This window comes from Oryctolagus cuniculus, chromosome 20 (genome assembly GCF_051225735.1).
Source record: "Oryctolagus cuniculus isolate XC-2025 breed Fujian yellow rabbit chromosome 20, ASM5122573v1, whole genome shotgun sequence".
Taxonomy (NCBI): Eukaryota; Metazoa; Chordata; class Mammalia; order Lagomorpha; family Leporidae; genus Oryctolagus; species Oryctolagus cuniculus.
Window position 1 is genome coordinate 16,996,327 of NC_142886.1, and position 23,051 is coordinate 17,019,377.

The following is a 23,051-nucleotide window of genomic DNA, read 5'->3' on the forward strand; positions in this document are numbered from 1 at the left end:
ATCTCATTGACACATACCCTATCTTTTTGATCGGTTGTGTATTTATACTTATCACTTTACCAAGTGCGTTGGCATTGGTACCTGCCTCATTGGAGTTGAAATCCCCTGGCACATTTCTAGTTCCACCTTTGGAGGTAAGTCCGAGTGAGCATGTGCCAACCTATATATCTCCTCCCTCTCTTATTCCCACTCCTATGTTTAACAGAGATCACTTTTCTGTTAATTTTATATGCCTAAGAATGATTGTGCATTGATTACAGAGTTCAACCAGTGGTCTTATGTAGAACAAACAGAGCAACAACAACAACAAAAATACTAAAAGGAATAAAATAATATGTTGTTCCTCAACAGTCTAGACAAGGGCTGATCATGTCATTGTCTCTCAAAAAATACTTGTCTGCAAAAATGTCTTTAAGTGTTTGCACTGTGTTGTCTTCTGGCAGTTATCTAGTGTGCGGTCTTACATTTAGATCTTTGACTCATTTTGGGTTTCTTTTTGGTATATGGTGAGAGGTAGAGGTCTAGATTCATTGTTCTACATATGTATCTCCAGTTTCTCCAACAACATTTATTGAAGAGACAGTCCTTTCTAATTTTTTTAAAAAAGATTTATTCATTTATTTGACAGAGTTACAGAAAAAGAGAGAGAGAGACAGAGATCTTCCATCCACTGATCGTGAATCCCCAGATGGCTAAAATGGCCAGGGCTGGGCTAGGCTGAAGCCAGGAGCTTCTTTCAGGTCTCCCATGTGAGTGACTGGGGTTTAAACACTTAGGCCATCTTCTGCTGCTTTTCCCGGGCCATTAGTGGGTAGCTGGATTGTAAGTGGGGCAGTTAGGACACGAACTGGTGCCCACATGGAGTGCTGGCATTGGCAGTGCCAGCTTTATCTGCTCTGCCACAACACCCGTGCTAAAGAGACAGTCCTTTCTCCAATGCATATTCGTTGTACCTTAGATGAAAATCAGTTGGCTATATATGCACAGATTATTTTTTGGATTTTCTAATCTATTCCATTTGTCTATAGATCTGTTTTTTATGCTAGTACCCTGCAGTTTTTATTACTATATTTGTTCAGGATTTCTTTCATTGTTCTGGGTCTTTTGAGGTTTCCTATAAATAAACTTCAGTGTCTTTGTTCTCAAGGCTGTAGCATCCTGTGCAATGGAGGGTGGAAGGGAAACAATGCGAGTTCCTTTCTGTAGCAGTGCTACCATGTAGACCCCAAGTGGTTCATTTAACTGGACTCCAAAGCTGAGGCAGTTGTGAACTCTGCAGTAAGAAGGGCTGCCAGCATTCACAGCGGTGTGCTTTGCTAAGATTCTCCTGCTCACTCTTTCCTCACAATGAAGATGGATCTTTTTCCACTAATTAATTCCCCAGATGCCAACAACAGCCAGCCTGGGCCAGGGTAAAGCCAGTAAGGTAAAGACCTCAGTTCAGGTCTCCCACATGGGTGGCATGGACCCAAGTACATGAGCCATCACTACTGCCTGCCAAGGTGTACATTAGCAGGTATCTGGAATCAGAACCAGAGCAGAGCTTCAAAACCAGGTATTCTGCTTTGGGATGCAAGCATCTGAAGTAGCAATATAACGATTGGGCCAACTGTTCACCACAGTTTTTCTTTATTTTAAACTTATTGATAACTCAAATAAGTTTAAGTTTATTGTTGAGGTATGTGTTTTGTAAGTATGAAGTTCATTCTTTCACAGAAGAATTTGATTTTCCATTGCATATTAGTCTCATACCTATCTGAAAATGCTAAATTTTTGAAAGTTTTGAATCAGACCGTTAAACCTCCATTAATGTGAGTTTTTGATATTAATTCTCAGGGGAGCCTTTTTTCTTTGCCCTTTCTTTTTTCTTGTCTGTCAACTAACTTCTATTTGAATTTTGTTTGTTTTTCCTAGTTTTCTTTTTTGGAATTTTTGATTGTGTTTGAATTTTGTGTGATATGAGTTCATATCCAAATTTAACTCTAAATTTGCAGCTGTCATTATAGGGTCCTGTGATAACCAGGCTGTATGTCATACATCAGCATAAGCCACTAGGATCAAACAGATATCATCTTTCCCTCCTTTTTACTTATGGTCTTCTAACTGGCTCAGCCATTTCCTTAAATAAGTTTTTAACAACATTTCTATTTTAATAACTACCAGGACATAGGAGCATTAATGAAATATCTTGGGTTTTCATGGTTCAAAAAGATAATTCATTTGATTCTCTGGAAGACTCTTACAGGAATCCATGCTGACTAGAATCAGAGCAGACTACAAACTTAAGAATTCTAATGTCTGAATTTGTTGATACTTTATTTGAAATTGGAATTAGAACTTTTTGTCTACCCCAGAACCATAGCCAAATGAGACCCATCCTTTATAGAATATTTAAAATAGTAAAATTGATCTGGAAGCTAGATCTGACTCTTCAAGATTGCAGTGAGTTCTGAAAAGATACACCAAGGTGATAGGAAACTGGTTTTCATCCTGTCTATATTCATTCCTGAACATCACCCCGAAAGACTATCTCAAATCCAAGTTAGGAATTCAAGAACCATTAATTCAAAAATTATCTTCTTTGTCTTATTTTAAAGTGTTAAAGTAAAACAGACTTTTTTCTACCCCAGAATAGCTCCATGAGAACAGTCTGCTGTCAGAGAAGTCATCCTATTATAAAGTTATTCTGCTGTTATATGTATAGTCTCTACTTAAAATGTTAAGGTACAAATATTTATCCTTCTGAGCCATCTGTTCTGCTAACTACCCAAAAGTATTATAGAGTACAATATGAAAAATGGAAATACTTGGAAATCTTTGCATTGTTGACTCTTTTTTTTTAAAGATTTATTTTATTTATTTGAAAGAGGCCAGAAAGAGGTAGAGACAGAGAGAAGTAGAGAGAGCTAGAGATAGAGAGGTCTTCCATCTGCTGGTTCACTCCCCCAATGGCTGCAACAGCCTGAGCTGCGCCAATCCGAAGCCAGGAGCCAGGAGCTTCTTCCGGGTCTCCCATGTGGGTACAAGGGCCCAAGGACTTGGGCCATCTTCTACTGCTGTCCCAGGCCATAGCAGAGAGCTGGGTCGAAAGAGGAACAGCTGGGACTGGAACCAGCGCCCATATGGGATGCTGGCGCTTCAGGCCAGGGCTTTAACCTGCTGCACCACAGTGTTGGCCCCTGCATTGTTGACTCTTGATTTTTTTGCAGCATATGTCTTGCTTTGAGCAGAACGACGTTGATACAGAAAGCTTATTTCTAAAACATTACATTATATCATTAAAATAATGTTAAATCCTGTTTTAGAAAGGATTCTCATTATCGTGATTACATTATTTCATTGAAATATCCAGTTTCTAAATAAGCATAAAAACTGTTCAATGTATTTCTTATAATATATATTACTTCTTTAAATTTAGAGTTCTGGTAGGTTAATTTGTTTGCTATTTAAAATCATCACCTTAATTAAAGAAAATTTCTGTTAAGAATGTTAAGAGAAAAATTTATTCTCGCCCTCCCTCCGTGAAATTATTTTAAAACTGTGGTATAATTCCAAGAAATTGATTACTGTCTTCAACCAGCAAATGTAATCAATATATATCTTACTTTGTGCTTCTTTCATATTTCTTTTTTGTATGCCATTCCGTTGAACACATTAAGGAGATTAATCAACTATCTAATTCCCCCTAAACACTCTCATTCCTATAGGACTGGAAAATGGAAAGAAGGTTACCTCTGAGCTGGAAGTAACAGATTTATGAAAGTTCCTAGGAAGTAGTAAACATAAATTGACCTTTGAATGAGTTTATAATTCAGATTCACATAATCTATGCTGTACATAGAAATGTTAAATATATAAATTTAGTGTAAAGTAGTCCATAATTGATAGTGCTTCTCAGTACTTGACAAAAACAAATGCAAAATCTCTGGTTAATAGACATTTACCTTTAAATTCAAAGAAGTATTAAAATTTACTTACTAATAAATTTGGAAAAAACACATGGAAATGATACACTGTGAGTGTGAATTTGCTGGAATACTAGACAAGAGAATCAACTCTGTTTAGACATAAAGTGTTAGAATAATTAGATATAGCAGATAAAACAACTATGCTTATTTACTTATAGTGTTTTTTTTATTTTTAAAGATTTATTTATTTATTTGAAAGTCAGAGTTACACAGAGAGAGAAGGAGAGGCAGAGAGAGAAAGAGAGGTCTTCCATTTGATGGTTCACTCCCTAATTGGCCACAACGGCCGGAGCTGTGTGGATCTGAAGCCAGGAGCCAGGACCTTCTTCCAGGTCTCCCACATGGGTGCAGGGGCCCAAGGACTTGGGCCATCTTCTACTGCTTTCCCAGGCCATAGCAGAGAGCTGGATTGGAAGTAGAGCAGCTGGGTCTCAAACCGGCACCATTTTGGGATGCCGGCATTTCAGGCCAGGGTGTTAACCCGCTGCACCACAGCACTGGCCCCACTTACAGTATTAAACACAATAAAACTTAAAAGCAAAAGTGTAAGGGAAAAACAGGGACCAGGAAACTGTTAAAATTGCAAGAAAATTTAAAGAGGAACCAAGTACAATTTCTATAATTTAAAAGAAAATAATTAAATTAAAAATTGAGTGGTGTAATGAGCAGAGCAGATGCAATAGAGAAATAATAAAGTAAAAAATGGGTTGAGGAAAATTCCTGATTACATTAAAGAGAAAAAATGATCAGAAATATGAAAGAGAGCTCAAGAAATAAATCACACAAAAATGCATAAAAAGAAAATAATCAAGTATATGGTTAAAGAAGCTCATTCTTCTGTGGCGCTTTCTATAAGAAGAAAACAATAAGGAAAAGAATATGCCTGACAACAGGAAAAAGATTAGAGATTTACAGATCATCCGTTATAAATGTTTTTGTAAATATTTAATGTGATGTAGAAAATACTTACCTTGATATTGCTATGTATAGATTGATCTAAAATGCAATGAATAGTAATTTTTGTGTAACAACATATATATATATATATATATATATATATATATATATATATAACGAGTATGTTAGAATAATAGAGTTCTTCTGAGCACTAGTATTATAGATACTTTATTCAATTTTCTGCTTTTGTATTTTTCAGTTGTTATAAAATGATTTTATTACTTAGAAAAAACCTTAATAAAACTGCCACTAAGAATTAAAAGTGTTTAAACAAGATTTATTTTATTGATTTGAAAGGTAGAGTTACAGAGAGGGAAGAGGCAGTGAGAGAGAGAGAAAGAAATCTTCCATCTGCTGGTTCACTACCCAAATGGTTACAATGGCAATGACTGGACCAGGTGGAAGCCAAGAGCCAGGAGCTTCTTCCGAGTCTCCAGTGTAGGTTCAGGAGCCCAAGTACTTGGGGCATCCTCTGCTGTTCTCCCAAGTGCATTAGCAGGGAGCTGGATCAGAAGTGAAGCAGCAGGGACTTGAACTGTTGCCCATATGAGATGCATTATTGCAGTTGATGGCTTGACCCATTTTGCCACAATGCCAACCCCCAAAATTGATTCTAAGTCATATGTTTCAGAAGGATTTTCCTATGCCAGATTTTTTTAAAACACTGATTTGTTTGATATTGTAGTTTCTTAATGTATGATATCTCAGTAGAAGTAGATGAAAGATAAAAATTATTTTTATGATTATGTGATTATAAAATAATATATAATATATAATTATATAACAAATATTTGGAATATGTTGAATTACCTCTTGATTATTGGGAATTTAAACTTAGTAAGCAACTTGAAAGGAGTTTTTCATTTGCTCACTCACTAATGTATGCAATATTTTGTAATGTTATCTGAACTGTCAAAGAGCCTTTTAAAATGTAAGTTCAAATGATTATATTACAGGTTTTCAAAAATTATACCAATTGGCAATACACTATAATTCTTTATGATAAAATATTTCTCAATTAGAACATATCTCTTCTTGAACGTGGCACTAAGAGAGGTCTTTCTTAGAGGAAAGAGAAGGATGGATGGGAGCATGGGCAGGAGGGAGGTCTGGGTGGGAAGTATCACGGTGCTCCTGAGTCTATATATATGAAATACATAAAATTTGCTTACCTTAAATTAATTAATTAAAAAAATAAAAGAAACTGGAAAAAAGAGAGGAATTACTCTATTCATTAAAATTTATAAATGCAATTATATTTTAGAGTTGGCCTTTTCAGGACATTCAAATGTAATATGTAAGCAATTTGGTTTTAATTTTTTTCATATACTAAGTATATTGAATGTCTATTATATGCTATTATTGCATTAGACTTTGGAGATTAAGTATGAAACCATATGTAGTATGATTGTTTTTTCAAATGAAATTTAGAGTTCAGTACAGGAGATATATGATTGAAAAATTTCCTTGAATTACTATACATCCATTATATTGAATATCATTTGCTTTACTGCATTTTAACTTCCCAATAGCATTTCTTGTTTTCTTGCAACTTGTCAGTATGATTTGTTTTTATGTTTTTAATTCTTGCATATATAAGTTGGCTGAACAGTTCATATCTTCTTTGTACCAAATTTCACAGCCTTTTATTTATTTATTTATTTTAACTTTTATTCAATGAATATAAATTTCCAAAGTACAGCTTATGGATTACAATGGCTCCCCCCCCATAACTTCCCTCCCACCCACAACCCTCCCCTTTCCTGCTCCCTCTCCCCTTCCATTCACATCAAGAATCATTTTCAATTCTCTTTATATACAGAAGATCAGTTTAGCATATATTAAGTAAAGATTTCAACAGTTTGCACCCACATAGAAACACAAAGTGAAAAATACTGTTTGAGTACTAGTTATAGCATTAAATCACAACGTACAGCACATTAAGCACAGAGATCCTACATGAGGAGTAAGTGCACAGTGACTCCTGTTGTTGACTTAACAAATTGACACTCTTATTTATGGCGTCAGTAATCACCCTAGGCTCTTGTCATGAGTTTCCAAGGCTATGGAAGCCTTTTGAGTTCACCGACTCTGATCATATTTAGACAAGGTCATAGTCAAAGTGGAAGTTCTCTCCTCCCTTCAGAGAAAGGTACCTCCTTCTTTGAAGACCTGTTCTTTCCACTGGGATCTCACTCACGGAGATCTTTCATTTAGGTAATTTATTTATTTATTTATTTATTTATTTATTTATTGCCAGAGTGTTTTGGCTTTCCATGCCTGAAATAGTCTCATGGGCTTTTCAGCCGGATCCTCATGCCTTAAGGGCAGATTCTGAGGCCAGAGTGCACACAGCCTTTTATTTTGAAAAATTTTAGGTCTGTACAATAATTGGAAGGGTGCTATAATCATCAATATATGATTTTTATCTTGATTATCCAGTTAACTAATAATTTTATTTCCTCTCTGTGTCTTTCTCTTCCTTACTCCTTCTTTCTTCCCTTCCATTTGCAACCTCTACCCTTAGGTACTTGAAAAAATATGCCAGAGATATTTATTCAGGAATATAGGTGATTCAATATTAGGAAATCCATTAGTATAAGAGGTTGAAGAAAATATGAAGAGAGCTGGCGTTGCGGCTCACTAGGCTAATCCTTCACCTGCGGCGCTGGCACCCCAGGTTCTTGTCCCGGTTGGGGCTCCGGAACTAATAAAGAAAATTAGATAAGAAAAATAGGAACCAGCATTGTATTACAGCAAGTTAAGCTGCTGCTTGCAATGTTGGCATCCCATATCAAAGTGACAGTTTGAGTCCTGGCTTCTCGACTTCTGATCCAGCTTTCTGGTAATGCACCTTGGAAGGCAGTAGAACATAGCCCAAGTACTTGGGCCCTTGTCACCCATGCAGGAGAACCCAGTGGAGCTGGCTTCCAGCTCCTGGCTTCAGGCTAGCTCAGTCTGATGGCTGTTGTAAACATTTGGAGGGTGAACCAGCAGATGGAAGAGCTCTGCCTACCCCTATCCCCAACTCTGCTTTCAGGTAAATAAATAATCATTTTTAAAAAAATAAATAAAAAAATCTTGCATTTTATTTCCTGATTGATAATTTTGCATATCCCCTGGTATGTGTGCCTTTTAATTTGGCGACCATTGCACTGTGGATTCTATCCTATTTAAAGCAAAATAGAATAAACATTTAATTTTGTAGAATTCTTATTGTAGAATTCTTGTTCGTTTGTTTTTTAAAAGATTTATTTATATATTTGAATAGCAATGTTACAGAGAGAGGAGCGACATAGAGGCCTTCCATCTGTTGTTTCACTCCCTACATGGTTACAATGGTGTGGGTTTGTGCAGGCTGAAACCAAAAGCTGGGAACTTTATCCAGGTCTCTCGCATGGGTGCAAGGGCCCAAGTACTGGGCCCATGTACTGTTGCTTTCTCAGGCCACCAGCAGGGAGTTGTATGTGTGTATGTGTGTGTGTATGAGAGAGAGACTTGGATTTTCATAGTATGTACTAAGTAACTGCACACAGCTACCTGCTTAATGATTCTGATGCTTAGAATAACAATGAATTATCTAATGTATTTTCATGATTTTTCTTATACTTCAAAAGAATATTCATAAATTTTCTTACATAGAAACATGGTCTGATGCCATGTAGTAGGTACTCAGTTTTATTGATTCAGTATTTTTCAGAATATTAAAAGGTTAAGGGCCAGCGCCATGGCTCACTAGGCTAATCCTCCGCCTGTGGCGCCGGCACACCGGGTTCTAGTCCCGGTCGGGGCGCCGGATTCTGTCCCGGTTGCCCCTCTTCCAGGCCAGCTCTCTGCTGTGGCCTGGGAGTGCAGAGGAGGATGGCCCAAGTGCTTGGGCCCTGCACCCCATGGGAGACCAGGAGAAGTACCTGGCTCCTGGCTTCGGATCAGTGTAGTGCTCTGGCCACAGCGCGCCGACTGTGGTGGCCATTGGAGGGTGAACAATGGAAAAAGAAGACCTTTCTCTCTCTCTCACTGTCCACTCTGCCTGTCAAAAAAAAAAAAAAAAAAAAAACAAAAAACAAAAAAAAGGTTAAGAATATGGTTGGCCAGACATTTTAAGATACTATGGGGGCCAACACTGTGGCTTAGTGGGTTAAGCTGCTGCTTATAGCACCGGCATCCCATATGGGCTGTGGTTTGAGTCCCAGGTGCTCTACTTCCAATCCGGCTCTCTGGTAATGGCCTGGGAAAGCAGCAGAGGACTTCCCAAGTGCTTGGGCCCTGGAACCCACATGAGAGACCCGGAAGAAGTTCCTGGCTCCTGGCTTTGGCTTGGCCCAGTTCCCTGTTGCAGCCATTTAGAATATATGGAAGACCTTTCTCTACTTCTCTCTCTGTAACTCTGCCTTTCAAATAAATAAAATAAATATATTTAAAAAAATATTTTATTGTAGACAAATTCACAAAAACTCTTGCTTCCTAGATTGAACCTTTTATAGATAGTTTCCATCTAGAAAGACAGTGTTATTTTTAATGGTGTGGCTTTTTTGTTGTAGTTTTTTTGTTGAAGCTTTAATATAGCAATGAATAATTTAAAAAATTCTTGTCAGCAATTATGTTACCAAATTCTACTTCATATTTGTATTATATAAAGTATGATAGAAAGCCTTCATCTTGATGGTAGACTTTCATAAAGCCTTAAGTCAAATTGATTATACTCACACTTTAGTCAGACCATTTAGGACAAAGAATAGTGAAGACACCAAGTGTTACACTGTAAAAATGTGTACATCTCAGTAGAAGTTACATAAACTACATTATTTGGTAATAAATTCATCATTTTTAACCCATCAATTTTTTTTTGCTTCAATTCTTTTTTTTTTTTTTTTTTTTTTTTTTTTTTTTTTTTACAGGCAGAGTGGACAGTGAGAGAGAGAGAGACAGAGAGAAAGGTCTTCCTTTTGCTGTTGGTTCACCCTCCAGTGGCCGCCGCGGCCGGCGCACCACGCTGATCTGAAGGCAGGAGCCAGGTACTTATCCTGGTCTTCCATGGGGTGCAGGGCCCAAGGACTTGGGCCATCCTCCACTGCCCTCCCGGGCCACAGCAGAGAGCTGGCCTGGAAGAGGGGCAACCAGGACAGAATCCGGCGCCCTGACCGGGACTAGAACCTGGTGTGCCGGCGCCGCTAGGTAGAGGATTAGCCTATTGAGCCACTGCGCCGGCCTTCAATTCTTTTTTCAACTTTTTATTTTGAAAACTTTCAGACATTCAGAGAAGTTGAGAGAAGAGTATGATGATCAGCTGTACTGTCTGCACTTGGATTCATGATTAATATTTTATAGCACATGCCTTGTACATATTCATGTATCACTTTTTTTCTTCCCTCTTTTACCTATACCACTTGAAAATAGTTGCGGACATCATGGTGCTTCACCACTGTATATTTCCACATGTGTATCTTAAAATAAGGCCTTTATGCACAGTACCCTCATTTGTATATAATATTGTTGTGATATAAATCTATTTTTAGATTTTTCTGATTATCCCAAAATATCATTTATACATTTTTTATACAGTATTGTGACAAGGATCATAAGTAGCACTTAGTAGTGAATTCTCTTCACTGTTTTGCCAAAGAATGACAGAAATTTGATATAGGATAATTCCATATTTTAGTAGCTGTGAAAACTGTCAGGTCAATTGTTAAAAAAAATTCAGATAATTTGGAAATATTCCACTATAACTTTTGCTATATAAATGAGTTTATTCAAGTGATTGTGTTTTAGAAAAAGGTTTGTTTTGTTTATTTGAAAGGTTGGATGACAGAGAAAGTGGGAGAGATAGAAAGAGATCTTCCATCTCTCCCATCATCGCCACTACAGCCTGGTCTGGACCAGGCCAAAGCCAGGAGCCCAGAACTCCATTTGAGTCTCCCATGTAAGTGTAAGATGGTACAAGTACTCTCCCAGATGCATTAGTAGGGAGGTGGATCAGGAGCACAACAACTGGTAGTAAAAGCAGTGTTCCAATATATGATGCTGGCATTGCAGGCTGTGACTTAAGCAACTGTGCCACAACACTGGCCCCAAAGTAATTCTTACTCATTTAAAGACAGTTTACTTATGGATAGATTATTTATGCTGACACCCTAATTTAATTTTTATTATCTCTTTTTAAAAATTTATCTTAGGGGCTGGCACTGTGGCTTAGTGGGTAAAGCTGTCACCTGTAGTGCTGATATCCCATATGGGTTCTGGTTCAAGTCCCGGCTGCTCCACTTCTTATCCAGCTCTCTGCAATGGCCTGAGAAAGCAGTAGAAGATGGTCTTGGGCCCTTGCACCCACATGGGAGACCCAGAGGAAGCTCCAGGCTCCGGGCTTTGGATTGGCCCAGCTCCTGCATTGCTGCCATTTGGGGAGCGCACCAGTGGATGGAAGACCTCTCTCTCTCTCTCCTTTCTCTCTCCTCTCTCTCCCCTCTCTCCCCTCTCTCCTTTCTCTCTCTCCTCTCCCCCCCCCTCTGTAACTCTGCCCTTTAAATAAATAAGTAAAGCTTTAAAAAAAAATCTTATCATTTTAAGTATTTAAACAGTAAAACCAATTTTTTCCTTTTCTAGTCAAAGAATACTTCCATCATTCCCAAAATATCTTTTGTACCTTCACTTCATAATCACACTCTTCACATCATCATACCACCTCTGCTACAAACAGATTTATTTTCCATTATTATAATTTGTTTTACCAAGAACATGAAATAAGTGGACTTCAGAAAGTATCTGCCCTTTTCAGATTGGCTTTCCTCATATATCAACTGGTGAATAGTATTCATTGTATGTATAGTCCATGGTTTGCCTTTTGATCAAAAGACTTCTCGGTTGCTTCTAGATATTGGCTGCCACACATAAATTTGCTATGAGCATTTTTATGCAGGATTTTTGTGAACCTAATCAGTGATTTTTTTTAAAGATTTTTTTTATTTGAAAGTTTGTGGCTGGCATTGTGGTGCAATGGGTTAACGCCATGGCTTGAAGTGCCGGCATCTGATATGGGCACTGGTTCAACATCTGGCTACTCCACTTTTGATTCAGCTCTGTGCTATGGCCTGGGTAAGCAGTAGAAGATGGCCCAAGTCCTTGGGCCCCTGCACCCACGTGGGAGACCCAGAAGAAGCTTCTGCTCCTGGGTTCAAATTCACACAGCTCTGGCAGTTGCGGCCAATTGGAAGTGAACTATCGGATGGAAGAACTCTCTTTCTCTCTCTGTCTGCCTCTTCTCTGTGTAACTCAGACTTTCAAATAAATAAATGAATCTTTAAAAAAAAAGTCATAGTTACAGAGAGAGAGAGAGAGTAAAACAGAGAGAGAGAGAGAGAGAGAGAGAGAGAGAGAGAGAAATTTTCCATCTACTGGTTCACTCTGCAAATAACCACAATGGCCAGGACTGGGCCAGGCTGAGGAGTTTCATCTGGGTCTCTCACGTGGATACAGGGGCCCAAGCACTTGGGCCATCTTCTGCTGTTTTCCCAGGTCCATTAGTAGGGAGTTGTATCGGAAATGGAAGATTTTTCTACAACATCAGAAGACATTGACTACAAATGAAATATTGATTCATTAAATTATTCTTTCCATAAAAATTTAATGAGCATCAACTCTTGGCCTGGGACTGCAGAAATAATGAACACGATAGGCAAAACTCTTTCTCTACAGGGGGCAGTTGATAAGAGCCAGGCATTTATACTATATTTTGAAAAATACTACATGTTCAGAAGTATAAAAGGAATCCAAATATTTTAAAAATTGCATATTTATTTTTAAAATAAAACTTTTCTAGGTATACACTGCATCTCTTTTTCATTGACATAATATTTATGTATTTATGAATATAGTATGATAATTCAATACATTTATATAATGAAAAATATAATGACAAAATCTGAGCATTTCCATTTCTTCAAAGATTTATTATTTCTTTGTATTAGGAACCTTTGAACTTCTCTTTTCTAGTTCTTTATAAAATATGTAATAAATTATTGTAAACCACTGTGCTATAGAACATTTCAAAAATCTTAATCCTCCTATGTAACTGTACTTTGGTACCAATTATCCAACCTCTGCGTATCCCATTCCCTGGGTCCCTTGGTAACCTCTAATTGCTATTATTCTATTATGTACTTCTATGCAGTCAATTTTTTTAGCTTTCTCATCAGAACAAGAAGATTCAGTATTTCCTTTTCTGTGCCTAGCTTATTTCAGTTAACATGATCTCCTCCAGTTTTGTCAACCTTGCTCCAAGGACAGGATTTCATTTTTTATTGCTGAATAATATTTTATTATGTATATGAGCATAATTCAAAAAAGTTTGTGGAAAATTGAATTACAAGATGTTTATTTTGATGCAAAAAAATTGAGATTCATGCATACTGTTTTTATAATATTCATTTCCATGAATTTTGGAGATGCTTCATATCTACCATATTTTCTTTATTTAAGACAAAAATATCTCTCTCTTTTTTTTTTTTTTTTTTCGACAGAGTGGACAGTGAGAGAGAGAGAGACAGAGAGAAAGGTCTTCCTTTGCCATTGGTTCACCCTCCAATGGCCGCTGTGGCAAGCGCAGTGTGGCCGGCGCACTGCGTTGATCCGATGGCAGGAGCCAGGTGCCTATCCTGGTCTCCCATGGGGTACAGGGCCCAAGCACTTGGGCCATCCTCCACTGCACTCCCGGGCCACAGCAGAGAGCTGGCCTGGAAGAGGGGCAGCCGGGACTAGAATTGGCACCCATATGGGTTGCCGGCGCCGCAGGCGGAGGATTAACCTAGTGTGCCACGGCGCCGGCCCCTACCTTTCAAATAAATAAATAAATAAATCAGTCTTTTTTTAAAAAAAAGACTTGAAATAATGGAATGCAGTAAGTGCTAATATTTGTTTTGCTTTCATCTAATAATATATATTACGTGTTATCTCTATTCAAACTATCATCATTGAGAAATACCAATTTAGCAATAAAGTTAACACTAGTTATGAAGAAAACAGTTTAAAAAACAAGCAGGCCATGGCATGTTTTCCCCATTACTTGAAAACCCAAAATAAAAGTAACCTTCCTATAGTACTTAATATAATATAATTCACTTTCCTAAAAGTTCTCTTTATCTAACCCTCCCTTTCTTTTTTTTTTTTTTTTTTTTTGATTTTTGGATACTTTTATTTCAACTGGAAACACAAATCCTTTTGAAATACTTCCTATTCAATAACTAATGCAAACCAAATAAGAGGATTCTTTCAAAACAAAATGTAAGTAGACTTTTCCTGCACTATCAACTTGAGGACATCATATACTAGATCTGTAACTGTCAAGAAAACTCACTCCAACACAAAGACATCCTGCAGGACAGAGTTCTGTGGGGAACTTATCCCCAATACCAGATACATTAGGTCACCCCATCCAAGAGTCTACATGCAAACAATATCTGGAAGAATCCTTTAAGCCAAAACTTAAAGGCAAAACAACTTGCTGAGTGTGGCTAGCTCACTTTCAGATAAGCAGACAGACATTTTCTGTGAGAACTGGAGAGGGAAACACACACAGCAAACAAGCAGTCTTGGGATGGAGTTCCCCTCCCACCACTGGATGAGACCAAGTCCTCCGCCTGGCATTCTCTAGTCACTGTCTCCCTCCGGAGTTCCAGGATCAGGAAACTCATCCGATGTTATGCAGTGAAACTTCCACCTGTTTGAGGTGTCTGACACACGGAGGTCATTTCCACAGTTCTTTTAGACTTTCACTCAGTGTGGCGCAGTGAGCTGATGCTTTGATTCACCGTTTACTCCATAAAGAAAGCAATGGTAGATAAAGTATAGGACAGAAAAACAAACATATAATGGTGAGCTCAAAAACAAGATAAAAATCTCTGTGGACCAGAAAGCAGTGAAGCAGGCTGAAGCTGCCATCCTTTGGGCTACATCAAACGTACATAGTAACTTGGAAAATCTCCCATCAGCCAAAAGAGTAATATCAAGAATACCAATTCCTGTTTTACGGGATGTTCCTTAGGATTAACTCCTTGAGTTGCCAAATAAACCCAAAACATTGAATTTAATGTGTACGCAGACACTAAATCCACCTTTGCTTGTTCAAGTGGGTCTAACTTTTGTAACAACTCATTTCTGGAAACAGACATCATGGTCTTCAGCATCTCATCCACAGTGCTGATGGAGTTCTCAAATGCAGACAAATACTCATGAATTTCTACTGGATAGTCTTCATTAATTTCTTCACCTGCCATTATGACCAGCTCAAAGCCTCCGACTCCTCGCCTCCTCTAACCCTCCCTTTCTTCTGGCTCCTGACACTACTAATTTTTTTTAACTGTTTCTACAGTTTTGCCTTTTCCAAAATGTTATATACTCAATTTTATGTAGTAGATAGTCATTTCAGATTGACTTCTTTCAATTCGTAATATTCACTTACTTTATTTTTCTTTTCATGCTTTGATAGCTTAGTAATTTTTCTTTTAAAGATCTTATTCATTTATTTGAAAGAATTTCATAGAGAGAGAGGGCAACACACCCCCCCCCACACACACACACACACACATATCTTCCATCTGCTTGTTCACTCCACAAATGGCCACAACAGCTCATACTGGGTTAGGCTGAAACCAGAACTCAGTAGCCTTATTTGGTCCCCTACATGTGTGGCAGGGTCCCAGACACTTAGACCATCTTCCACTGCTTCTCCCAGACCACCAACAGGGAGCTGGATTGGAAGTAGAACAGCTGAGACACATGGGATGCCAACATTGTGCGTGGTGGTTTACTTGCTGCATCATAATATTAGCCGTGATAGCTTATAGCTTAATAATTTTTAACACTAAGTAATATTCCATTTTCTGGATGTATCACAGCTTGTTTAACCTTTATCTATGGAAGGACATTTTGTAGCAGTGAATAAGACTTCTGTAAACATTTATGTACACATTTTTTTAAAAATTTGTTTATTTGAAAGGCAGGGTTCCAGAGAGTGAGAGATGGAGAAAAAGAGAGAGAGAAAGAGAGATTGTCCACCCTCTTGTTCACTCCCCACATGGCCACAACAGCCAGGCCCAAGCCAGGAGCCCAGAACTCTATGTCTCCTTTGTGGGTGTCAGGGCCCCAAGTACTTGGCCCATCTTCTGCTGTTTTCCCACATGCATTATCAGGAGACTGGATTGAAGGTGGAACATCTGTGACTCCGACTGGTACATGTATGGATGCTGATGTTGCGGACAGCCACCTAACCTGCTGCACCTTAACACTGGTGCTTAACAGGCAGATTTTTATGTGGGCATCAATTTCAATCCCTTTGGGGAAATACCTCATAACAGATTGCTGTGTCAATATGGTATGGAGGAAGAATCTGAAATCTGAAAAAGTTTAGGTTTTTTAGAAACTGCTGGACTGTCTTCCAAAGTGGCTATACCAACAATGAATGAGAGTTCTTGTTGCTCCCTGTCCTCACCAGTGTTTGATATCATGTGTTCCGGTTTTTGACTATCTTTACAAGTATGCAGTTGTATTGCTTTGTTATTTTAATTGGCCTTTCCTTGGTGATATATGATATGGAGCATCTTCTTACATGCTTATTTGCCATCTGTATATCTTCTTTTTTGAGGTATCTGTTAATGTGTTTTTCCTATTTTTCACTCAGATTGTTCATTTCTGATTCCTTCTGTAGATTCACTTTCTCAAATGGTCACAAGGAGCTTGGAACTTCATCCAGATCTCCCATCTGGGAGGCAGGTGCCCAAGTACTTGGATTACCTTATGCTGCTTTCCTAGGGACGTTATCAGGGAGCTGGACCCTAAGTAGAGCAGCCAGGACTTGGAACTGGCACTCTAATATAGCATATTGGTGTTATAGGCAGTGCCTTAAGCCACTGCATCATTTTACAAGCCAGATTGTTCATTTCCTTGCTGTTGAATTTAAGTATCTTTTGTATAGGTTGGGTAATAGTTATTTATCAGAATTTTGTAATTCAAATATTTTTCTCTTAGTCTATGACTTGGCTTTTCATTGTTTTGACATTATCTTTCACAGGGCAGAAAATTTAATTTTAGTGAACTCCAACTTATTTCTTTCATGGATCATGCCTTTGCTGTCATATCTAAGAAATAATCACAAATACCGAAGATCATCTAAATTTTCTCCTGTTATCTTCAGAGATTTTTATAGCTTTATGTTTTACATGTAAGTCAGATTAATTTCGATTAAATTTTGTGATGAATGTAAAGATCTGTGTTGGATTATTTTTGTTTTTGTTTGTATCTCTTTTAAGATTCTTGGTTTTCTTAGGAGGCATTCCTTGGCCAGGGTTCTGATTTGGGCTTTACAAGGTTATATCACTACTGTGATACTAAAATCCAGCCTTAATCATCGTAGTGTTCTTTTCAAGTCTGGAAATGTGGATAGCACTAACACAAAAGTAGTAGCCATGGTTTTCATGGTCCAGAGGGGGACTATGGAGAGGGAAAATACATTAATTTGGCAGGGATACAAGGGCAGAGGTGGTCTCAGTGATTCTTTTGGCAATGGAGGCAAAGTTGATTTATAATAATGCCAACATGTATCTCTTTTATGCAGGCAGTAGCAAGAACAAAGTAGTTAACTTATCAAGGCTCAGTAACATTCTCATTATTATGGGGGCTTTTGTATTTTCCACATAGCAAATTTCCTGATTTAATTTGAAAACAAATGAAACTTAGGTTGAACTGAATCTCTCTAAGACTTCATAACTTGATAGCTGTGACTTATTTCCCCCAATTAGGAATACTACTATTCCTAATTGTGCAAGGTGTCTTTGACTCGTGTTCCAGGAAGTCAGGCAAGCTAGAACAATTGACCTAAAAATAAAGTCTGTGAATTTCATGGATATCATATGGCTGATTTTCTAATTTTGTTGAGTTTGAGTCAGAATTAATTATGTGATTTTGGCAAAAGTGTTAGGTCGGTATTTATAGTGTTCTGTTTTTAAAAAGCCTTAGAACTTTTAAAATATTGAATGATAGTGAAAAATTTGTAGCACTTACATTTTGGCCATGATTTCCTGGAACCTGCTAAAATTAGTATCGTCTATAGTAGATTGGAATAAGGACATCCATCTTTCTTTTCCTTTTATCTTGTTTTCTTTTTACACTAGATACAAGCTGTATGTAGAGGAAAGATTAGAGCATCTTCTCTTCTTTATCAAGTTTATGCGTGTTTATGAATCACAAAATTAGAACCAGAGGGCCGCAGCAATGATTTTCAAAATATCTGTGTACGATTTACATCAGAATCACCTAGAGTGCTTATTTGAAATAATTATTTGGGACCCTCATCCAAAACATACAGAATCAGAATCTCCAGAGATTAACCTCAGGAACAAACTCCCATGTGGTTTACATGGCTACATAATCCAGATCGGTGGTCTCTGAAGTGGGTTGTATGTAATGTGTTTGAAGACTTTTGGCAGACTATATAACCTGTCTACCCAAATAAATGCTTACCTTCTTTAGTATATCACTAGAATATATGTTGTCGCATTTCTGCAATCAGGTGTGACTGTCGCTGAATTCCAGGAGCCTAAATTAAATGTTTGCTATTTCTTGACAAGGGCCATATAAACTTGTATGCGTATTTGTCCATGTTCTTTCTTCTCTGTCTTACTAGAATTGAAATGACTATGGCAGATTTAGAAGCCAGAGGTTGAATATAGTAGAGCCTTATCAGCCTGAATATCTGACTAGAGTACAACCACTACTGGTCCTTGACCAAACTATTATATGAGAAAGAAATAAGTTTCTTGTTCTTTAAGCAAGTGAATTTTCGAAGAGATACCATGTATATTGTCTTAGCCTATGTACATTATCTAATATGAAAATGTTTCAGAATGGTAAGAAAATATTAAAATTTACATCTATATTATTTTTTATGTAAGACTTCTTTTTTTAAAGATTTTTATTTTATTTATCTGAGAGGCAGAGTTATAGACAGAGAAGAAGAAATAGAGAGAAAGGTCTTCTAGCTGCTGGTTTACTCTCCAAATGGCTGCAACAGCCAGAGCTGGGCCAATCCAAAGTCAAGAGCCAGGAGCCAGGATCTTTTTCTGGGTCTCCCTCATGGTTACAGAGCCCCAAGAACTTGGGCCATCTTCCACTGCCTTCCCAGGCCATCATTCCAAATAGCCACAATGACTGGGACTGGGCCAGGCCAAAGTTTCTTTTGGGTCTCCCACATCGGTGGGTGCAGGGGCCCAAAGACTTGAGCCTTCCTCTGCTGCTGTCCTAGGAGCATTAGTAGGGAGCTGGTTTGGAAGTGGAGCAGCCAGGACTTGAACTGGTGCCTGTATGGGATGCTGGTGCTAAAGGCCATGGCTTTAACAACTGTTCCACAGTGCTGGCCCCTGAAGCACAAGTTTTTTTTTTGTTTTTTTTTTTTTAATGATTTAAATTTCTTCCAACTATGTGCTTTTTTTTCTTTTCCTTTCTTTATTTATTGTCATCTGTGTGCTTTAAATCTTCATATATTTTAGTGGAAATGTACTTTTTTTTCCTTTGTTTTTTCCTCCCCAACCACCCTACTGCCCACAACCATCCCATCTCCCCCACTCCCTCTCCCATGCCATTCTTCATCAAGATTCATTTTCAATTATCTTTATATACAGAAGATCTACTTAGTATATACTAAGTAAAGATTTCAACATATTGCACCTACACAGACACACAAAGTATAAAGTGCTGTTTGAGTACTAGTTATACCGTTAATTCACATAGTACAACACATTAAGGACAGAGATCCTACATGGGGAGTAAGTGCACAGTGACTCCTGTTGTTGATTTAACAATTGACACTATTATTTATGATGTCAGTAATCACCCAAGGCTCTTGTCATGAGTACACCAACTCCGATCTTATTTAGACAAGGTCATAGTCAAAGTGGAAATTCTCTCCTCCCTTCAGAGAAAGATACTTCCTTCTTTGATGGCCTGTTCTTTCCACTGGGATCTCACTCACAGAGATCTTTCATTTAGGTTTTTGTGTTTTGTTTTTTTTTTGGTTTTTTGTTTTTTGTGTTTTGTTTGTTTGTTTGTTTTTGTTTTTGTTTTGCCAGAGTGTCTTGGCTTTCCATGCCTGAAATACTCTTATGTGCTTTTTAGCCAGATCCGAATGCCTGAAGGGCTGATTCTGAGGCCTGAGTGCTATTTAGGACATCTGCCATTCTGTGAGTCTGCTGTGTATCTCGCTTCCCATGTTGGATCGTTCTATCCTTTTTAATTCTATCAGTTAGTATTAGCAGACACTAGTCTTGTTTATGTGATCCCTTTGACACTTAATCCTGTCGTTATGATCAATTATGAACTGAAACTGATCACTTTTGACTAGTGAGATGACATTGGTACATGCCACCTTGATGGGATTGAATTGGAATTCCCTGGCATGTTTCTAACTTAACCATTAGGGGTAAGTCCGAGTGAGCATGTGCTGAACTGTACATCTCCTCCCTCTTTTATTCCCACTCTTATATTTAAACACCTAAGAATAATTGTGTGTTAATTAAAGAGTTCAACCAATGGTATTAAGTAGAACAAAAAAATACTAAAAGGAATAAAGTAGTAAATTGTTCCTCGACAGTCAGGACAAGGGCTGATCAAGTCATTGTTTCTTAGTGTCCATTTCGCTTCAACAGGTTTCCTTTTAGGTGCACTGTTAGTTGTCACCATCAGGGAGAACATATGATATTTGTCCCTTTGGGACTTGCTTAGGAAATGTACTTTTAAACAAAAAGTAGTATTTATGTCAATTTCATTTTGAAATCTTATATAATTTCATAGAGTAATAATTTTTTAAAGATTTATTTTATTTATTTGAAAGAGTTACAGAGAGAGGTAGTGACAGAGGGGGGGGGGAGGGAGGGAGAGAGGGAGGGAGGGAGAGAGAGGTCTTCCGTCCACTGGTTCACTCCCTAACGTGGCCACAACAGCTGGAGCTGAGCTGATCCAAAGCCAATAGCCATTAGCTTCTGCTGGGTTTCCCATGTGGGTGCGGGAGCCCAATGACCTGGGCCATCCTCCAATGCTTTCCCAGGCACATTATCAGGGAGCTGGTTTGGAAGTAGAGCAGCTGGGACTCAAACCGGTGCCCATATGGGATGCAGGCCAGGGCTTTAACCCACTGTGCCACAGTGCCAGCCCTTCATAGAATAATCTTGATGTCTGTTTCTGTATTAATGTCTTGATCCTTGGTACAGATTACTGGCATCACCTGGGACCTTGTAAGTAATAGGGATTTCAGGTCCCATATTAGATCTATCCCATCAGAATTCATGTTTAAGTTTCATTATTTCTGGTTTCACTAAAGTCACAAATGTAAATTTTTGCTGAGACTGCCTCTTAGTGACAGATTTATAGAAGCCCTACAATTACTCCACTATGTGTTATAAACACGTGTTAGTAAGAAGTTCCTGTGTTTTTTTTTAATTTTATTCATTTTTATTTATTATTTATTTCAGAGGAAGTGGCAGTTTCCCCACTACTGGTTTACTCTCCAAATGCCAGGACTAGGCCAGATACTCTGTATGGGATATGTGTATCCCAAGCATATTTTTAAGCTCTGGACCAAAGTCCCACTATTATATTTTTTCATGGCAAAGTAGCAAAACAGTTCATGCAGAATAAAAGACCATAAAATAAAAGAAAGGTGCCATCCTTTCCACATCCAGTCCTATACCAGCTCCCTAGCAACAGGCACTTTTTATTCTTTTTTAATTTCATACTAAAATAACAGTCCAGTTCTTTTGTTTACTTATGGGCCTTCTACACCAAAAAGTGAAGAATTGACTTATATCATCTCGTTTCTCTTTGTTCCACTACTTTTTGGTAATTACATTGATTTAGGCTGTTTGGTAGGTTTGTTTTGAAAAGAACACAAGTTCTTTTCACGTTCTTAAGTTGAGGAAATAAGTGCCCTAACTGCAACCTAACAAGTTGTATTCAAAATTTTATAATTTGTACATGTTTTTCAATGCAGACCAGTTGGTATGAATGATATTAACAGTATTAATTTCCTAATGAAGAAGAAATTGCATTTCTATGTCACTTAACTTTGTGCTAATAAAAGGTCAAGAGCAAATACATTCTTCCTTCCTACATTCCATGACTTCAAAATAATGACTCATTCGTATTTGCTTTATATTTGGACTATGACTTTGTTTTTTAATATAGCTTCTTGAAAGTCTCTAATTGCCTTTTTCTTCCTTCATAGCATATGCCATTCACCCTGTCATTAAGTGTCTCAGTGTCATCATTTTCATGTGTTGCATGTTTTCATATTTAAATTTATCATTCCCAGAGTGCCCTGGCTTTTTCCTAGAGGCCTTTTACTCAATAGGCCTACTACATGGGCATAATTGTGTGCTTTATCTTCATTGCACTCTTGAATCTGTTGCTGATTCCTGGATTCATTTCTAATTTTGGTAGAATCTGGCCTCTACAGATAGTGGTAAAGTATCTGAGATCCTGTGTCCCTAAAAAGGTTTTATTTTCCCTACTTACATTGATAGTTTGGCTAGATACAGAATTTAAGCAAATTCCCTCATATATTTTTTTTTGACAGGCATAGTGGACAGTGAGAGAGAGAGACAGAGAGAAAGGTCTTCCTTTGCCGTTGGTTCACCCTCCAATGGCCGCTGCGGCCGGCACACCGCGCTGATCCGATGGCAGGAGCCAGGAGCCAGGTGCTTTTCTTGGTCTCCCATGCGGTGCAGGGCCCAAGCACCTGGGCCATCCTCCACTGCACTCCCTGGCCACAGCAGAGAGCTGGCCTGGAAGAGGGGCAACCGGGACAGAATCTGGCGCCCCGACCGGGACTAGAACCCGGTGTGCCGGCACCGCTAGGCGGAGGATTAGCCTAGTGTGCCGCGGCGCCGGCCAATTTTTTAAAATTTTATCTTTGACAGGCAGAGTGGACAGTGAGAGAGAGACAGAGAGAAAGGTCTTCCTTTTGCCGTTGGTTCACCCTCCAATGGCCGCCGCGGCCAGCACGCTGTGGCCGGCGTACCGCGCTGATCCGAAGCCAGGAGCCAGGTACTTCTCCTGGTCTCCCATGGGGTGCAGGGCCCAAGCACT

The 23,051-nt window shown here is 38.3% G+C and overlaps 1 protein-coding gene and 1 pseudogene across 27 annotated transcripts in view; one reads left to right on the plus strand and one right to left on the minus strand.

Moving 5' to 3' along the window:
* The window catches only part of GPHN (gephyrin), a 568,860-nt gene that overhangs the window by 169,112 nt on the left and 376,697 nt on the right, over window positions 1–23,051 (plus strand). The gene's annotated exons all lie outside the window — the stretch shown is intronic.
* LOC108178622 (nuclear nucleic acid-binding protein C1D pseudogene) lies at window positions 14,852–15,265 on the minus strand (annotated as a pseudogene). The gene has a single exon (XR_016226486.1). The product of XR_016226486.1 is annotated as a nuclear nucleic acid-binding protein C1D pseudogene (transcript).